Source organism: Elephantulus edwardii, unplaced genomic scaffold, assembly GCF_000299155.1.
Source record: "Elephantulus edwardii isolate Elephantulus edwardi_28Jun2011 unplaced genomic scaffold, EleEdw1.0 scaffold00228, whole genome shotgun sequence".
NCBI classification, from domain to species: domain Eukaryota; kingdom Metazoa; phylum Chordata; class Mammalia; order Macroscelidea; family Macroscelididae; genus Elephantulus; species Elephantulus edwardii.
Genome location: NW_006399978.1, coordinates 2,039,080 through 2,045,583, shown reverse-complemented (window position 1 = coordinate 2,045,583; position 6,504 = coordinate 2,039,080).

Sequence of the window (6,504 nt, the reverse complement as noted above, 5' to 3'; positions counted from 1 at the left end):
CCTTGAAGATGTATCATGGGGGGGTTGCAACCTAGAAGACACAAATTTAACTAACAAGTTATAAGTACATGAGTCAAAAATTATGGAAAAGTGAAAGAAAAGATTCTTTCATTGTTTTACAAACCCTCCCCCAGGTCCCCTCCACCATGGAACAGCAGCAATTTTTATAATTTCAGTTTTTTTAGAGGTTGTCAGGTTTTCTTGCTCTTCTTTTTCAATTTGTTGGAGATGTTGGGTTAGAGAGTCAGTGGTCAGTTTTTCCTGCTTTTTGATGTGTTTGCTTATTGCTATAGATTGACCCTGATTACTGCTTTCGCTGTTTTCCGGAGGTTTTGGTAAGTGCTGTTTTCATTGTCATTTCTTTCAAGAAACTTTTAGTTTTCATTTTTTATTTCTTCTAGTACCCAGTCATGTTCAAGCAAGGCGTTGTTCAGCTTCCAAATGTATGGTTTTTTTCTCCTTTATCTTCTTATTATTAATTTCTAATTTTGTAGCATTATAGTCTGAAAAAATGCTTTGTATTATTTTTATGTTTTTTAATTTATTGAAGCTTGCCTTGTGACCTAGAATGTGATCTATTCTGGAGAATGTTGCATGCACATTGGAGAAGAAGGCACACTATGCTTTTTTTGGAGTGCATTAGCCTATAAATATCTATGAGGTCAACTTGGTTTATTTTGTAGATTAATTCTTAAGTATCTTTGTTGAATTTCTTTCTGGTAATTCTATCTTTCTTGAGAGAGGTGTATTGAAGTCTCCAAGTACTATAGAAGTGTTGTCTGTTTTTCAGTTTCGTTAATGTTTGTTTTATGTATTTTGCAGGTCTTTCATTTGGTACATAGATATTTATTATTGTTATGTCCTCTTGTTCTGTTGACCCTTTAAGCATTATGTAGTGACTTTCCTTGTCCTTTGTTATAGTTTTACATTGACATTTATTTTATCAGAGATTAATATCCATACTCCTGCTTTTTTTTGGTTGCCATTTGCTTGGTATATTTTCCCCCACGCTTTTAATTTTAGTCTTTATCTTCATTTTTCAGGTGTGTCTCTTGTAGACAACATATTGATGGATTTTGTTTTTTTATCCAATCTGCTACACTTTTTTTCTTCAGCGGTGCATTTAAACCATTCACATTCAGTGTGATTATTGAGAGACAAGGTTTTATTGCTATCATTGTGTTGAATTCTTTTTGGTGTTGTTGCTAGTTACTTTGGACCGTGCTGCTTTCTGTGGTAGGTCTGTAAGAAGGACATCTCTGAGTCTTTCCTGCAGTGCTGGTCTTGTTTTTACAAACTGTCTTAGGTTCTACTTTTCTGGGAATATCTTGATCTCTCCTTCATATTTGATGGATAATTTTGCTGGGTACAGTATTCTTGGTTGACAGTTGTGTTCTTTGAGTGTTTGATATATGTCCTTCCACTCTCTTCTTGCTTGCATGGTTTCTGCTGATAAATTAGCACTTAGTCTTATCTGTTCTTCCTTATAGGTTACTCTTTGTTTCTCTCTTGCTGCTTTCAGGATTCTCTCCTTATCTTTGTTTCTGGCAAAGTTAACTATGATATGCCTTGATGTTTTTCCTCTGGGGTCTAGTCTATACAGTGTTTTCAGAGCTTCTTGAATATGTATATTAGCTCATTTTTCATTATGCCTAGGAAGTTTTCCTCTAGTAATTCTTCCACAACTTTTTCAGTGCCTTTTCTTGCTTCTTCCTTTTTTGGGATTCCAGTGATGCGCATGTTATTCTCTTGATAGTGTTCCACAGTATTCTTAGGTTTTCTTCTTTTTCCTTCTTTTTTGAGTCTGCTTTTTGCTCTAGCAGATCAGTGGTGACAATTCTGTCTTCAATTTCACTGGTTCTGTGTTCCATCTCTTCAACTCTGCTTGTGTGTCCCTCCATTATTTTGACAACTTCTGAAATTTTTGACTTCATATTTTGAATAGTGATTTCTTGTTTTCCAGTGATGCTAATGCCTAATTTGTTTTCTCTGCATTGTTCTGGATTATGTTTCTGTGCTATAGTGGATTGTGTGATATGGCTTTCCTAAACCTTGGTACCAGCAGTCAGGAGATTTTGAGACATTTAACATTTTGAAAGTCTGCTGTTACAGAACTCTCCAACGTCCTGAAGCACAATGATGTCAGTTTAAAGATTAAGGTGTTCTTGGTTCAAGTCATAGTTTGCTATGCATCTAAGAACTAGACCATGAGTACGAATGACAGGAGATGAATCAATGCCTTTGAATTGTGGTGTTAGAGAAGAGTGCTGAATATCCCATGGACTGATAGAAGAACAAACAGGTATGACAGATATGTCTTGGAGAAAATGAAGTTAGAGTGCTACTTGAAAACAAATATGGGGAGACTTCATATCATATTCTTTCACCATTTTTTTAGGAGAGGCTATTCTTTGTGGAGAGCCATAATGATTAGAAACATGGAGAGTCAGCGAAAGAGAGACACTCAAAGATGAATGGATATAATGTCTGTGGCAATAAGACTGAAGTATGTTGGAGATGATAAAGATGGTAGGACAGTGTTCAGATATGTTGTTTATGGTTTGCTATGAGTTATACTCAATTGGACAACACTTAACAACAGCCACTATTAGCTTTGACTTTTCCCACACAGTACTATGCTAATAATGTGAATAAGATAAGTAAGGTGTTTTGGATGAGAACATGAAGACTAGACTACCAAGAGGTAGTAAATTTTGTCATTGTGCCATACTTAAAATGAGATGATCAATGGCAGAAAATGAGACTCTTTCTACTATTACAAAAGAAATAATGGAGAGGAAAATGTATCCTTTTGGACTACAGATTCCTGTGCTAAGAGAGCCAGATCAGACCACCAGCATCACTGATGGCAGCAGCAGCAGATGTAGAGAATCAGAGACTTAATGTGGGCCAGAGCTGAACTGAAACTGTTACCTCATGGAGCCAGAGCTGAGGCTTTTCTCCTAGACTTAGTAAAAGGCTAGGAGAAGAGGCTATCATTGGCAGGACTAAAAGAGTTTTATGACACTGGCCCAAAGCCTTGAGGATGAAGGTAAGAGAGCCTGCATTCTGAGATTGTTGTCTTGACCAAAGAATTGTATACTGTTGCCAGGCTATATTGTCATCTTTTAACAATCTGAGATGGCCTAATGGTAAGGAGTGGCATTACCAACCCAAAGGCATACAGTTTGGATCTACCAGTTGCTTCATGGGAGAAAGATGGGCAAGATGAAAGCTGCTTCATGGGAGAAAGATGAAAAAAAATCCCTAGTGATTTGCAGCTCCTAAAAACCTGCTAGAGGATCAACTTTGAGTGAGTTCTGACTCAATGGTGCACAACGATAATAATAATAACAATAGCTTCATAACTGTGAGGAAAAAAGAGAAGTGATTTACTTCTGCCAGTTTTTATTTGTGTGTTAAGCCTCTTTAATCTTTTATTATTACTTCATTTATACTTGATGCAGAAGATAAAAAACTACAACCTTCAATATGAATTAAATATCACTACCATGAAAACAAAAATAATCACCACAGTACCAATAAGCAACATTGTAATGGATGGAGAAAAGACTGAAGTGGTCAATAAGTACATATTACTTGGATACACAATCAAGACCTCTAGTAACAGCAGTCCAGAAATCAAAAGGTGCATTGCACTGGGAATATCTACTGTCAAGGACTTCTTCAAAGTACTGAAAGGGATATCAATTTAAAAACCAAGAAGCACCTGATTCAAGCCATGTTTTTTCATTTACTTCCTATGCATCTGAAAGTTGGAAAATTAATAAAGAAGACCAAAGAAGAATCTATGCCTTTATTATTATTTTTTAAATCTATGACTTTAAATTGTGGTGGTGGAAAAGAATGGTGAGTATCTCATGGACTGACAAAAGAGCAAACAGGTCCATCTTAGAGATAATACAGCCAAGGTGTTCTTTAGAGGCAAGCATGCTGACACTTCCTCTTACTTACTTTGGGCATGTTGTCAGGTGAGACCAGTCCTTGGAAAACACATCATGCTGGGAAAGGTGGAAGGCCAGAGAAAGAGAGGAGAGTCATCAACAAGATGGATTAAGTTAAACAATGAATGAATGGAAATCCAAAGTCTCTGTAAACTTTCGTTATAATAAAATAAAAAAATATGTATGAAAAAAGATGGATTGACACAGTAACTAACAATGGGCTCAAGTATATTGGAGATCATGAGGATGGCACAGAATATAGTAATGTTCACATCTGTTTTTCATAGGACTGCTGTGAGTCAAAGTCTATTTGATGGCATCTGACAACAACAAAATTGCTTAATTTTGTGTGGTTTTTTTATATTCATGTAGTATTTTGTTTGCTGACCTCTTTGAGACAGAGCAAAATTCATATTGATGATGGAACTTCCCATACTGAAATGTTATTCTACATTACAAATTCTTAACAAAAAAAGCTTCAGTTCCTTTTTGAGGTATCAATAGGCAAAGATTAATTAGTGGGTAACATTCAAGTTACAAAGATAAATATCAAACACTGTACTCTAGAGACCTGAGTTGTGAGTCATGCCTCACACTGAGAGACAAATAGGACAGAGGTGTGTGTCCCAGAAGTATGCAAAGATTTGAGACTCAACAACTAAAACATCTCTTAGCCCTTCTGAGAAACTACAGATTGGAAACATGTAGTAAATATTTCTGTAATATGGTGATTTTAGTCCATTAGGGAACATCATTTGGTTTAATCTATAAAAAAGTTAACTGCAAGGGAACTCTGGTGGCCTAGTGGCAAGAAGCTGCACTGCAGTCCCAGAGGTATGAGGTTCAAATCCACCAGATGCTGTGATGGAGAAGGAGGAGCAATCTCCTTCTGTATCAGTCAGACCCAATTTGACTGTACACACACACACACAAAATAATAAAATAAAAAAAGTTTGTTTTTTTTAAATTTAACTGCAGTTGTTTCTGATCACTGAAAAGCTTGGCAGTAAATCACCACCCAACAGGCAATGGTACTCAGATCTCTTATATTAAAAAATAAAATTTAAATCTGAAAGGTTTACTGTAAAGCATCCTTGTTATTAAAAATTCTTTTACATAGAATTGAGATTCTAGTACAATATATAATTATATATACTATTGTGCATAGCTAATTTCAGTGACCCTATTTTCTTTTTTAAGTCGATAGCAAAAATTTTTATGCTCCAGAGGAAATATTAATAAAGCAAACTGTTTACATTGCTCTTAAAGAAAGATTACGTTTAAGGGAGAACTGGCCTCTCCTCATACTTAATTTTTTAATAAGTAGTAAAATTTACCAGAGAAATAACTCTATATTTCATTGGATTATTGCAGTGAGCCATTTTGGTTCCATTATTCTTTCCTTTTGTCTGTGTTTTTTTCAGAGGCATTCTTTGCAGTTAGTATGACTATACTATTTAACAGTGATATATTTGTAACACATTTTTGTTATCCATTGAGTTTTTTCAGTAAGTTCAGAATAACCAAAATAGAATCTAAGTGTATATCAACTGAAAACAAAACAACCAAATACCAAATCAGTTGTGGTATAATGTCAAGGATATCATCCATGGAGAAAGCAAATGGTATTTATAAAGATAGGGAAGAAAGAAATGCCCAACATGGATGTCACAAGAAACTGAAACTTCCATTGGAATGAAAAGACCCAAAACATTGGGGAAGGAATGCAGAGGTAAGAGAGTTGAACAGAAGATTTCAAAGAGCAGCTTGAGAAGGCAAAGCAAAGTATTAGAAGGAAAGGTACAAATTGCTGAAATTAGAATACCAGAAGGGAAGTGTGTGTTCAGCATTTTTCAGTATGAAAAAAACTGAAGAACAAATTAAAGCCTCGAGTTGCAGGATTCTATAAGCAAAATCTTGAATGATACAGGAAGCCTAATAAGAAGATGGAAGGAATACAGAGTCTGTACCAAAATAATAAACTATTTCAGTAAATGGCATATTATAGAACAGAACCAGTAGAACTGAAGGTAGAAATCCAAAGTGTACTGAAGGCATAGGCAAAAAATCAGACCTCTGGAATTGATGGAATACCCACTGAGGTACTTCAGGAAACAGATGAAACTTTGGATGTGCTCACCAGTTTCTGCCAATAAATATGAAAGAAGGCTACCTGACCAATTGACTGGAAGAATATATTTCTTTCAATTCCCCCCAAAAGGGTGATCTAACAGAATGTTAAAATTATTAAACAGTATCATGTGGTTGTTATGTGCTGTCGAGTCGCTTGCGGCTTATAGTGACCCTATGTACAACAGCCCTAAAGTCTGCTCTGTCCTGTGACTATCACACTGTCTCTGACATACCCATGCCAATTACACCAGTCACTGAATAAATCCACCTCATAGAGGGCCTTCCCCTCCTGCGCTGTCCCTCTACCCTACCAAACATGATGCCCCTCTCCAAGGACTGATCTCTCCTTACGTGTTGAAAGTATGTTAGATGACGCCTCAGAATCCTTGCCTCCAAGGAGCCGCCC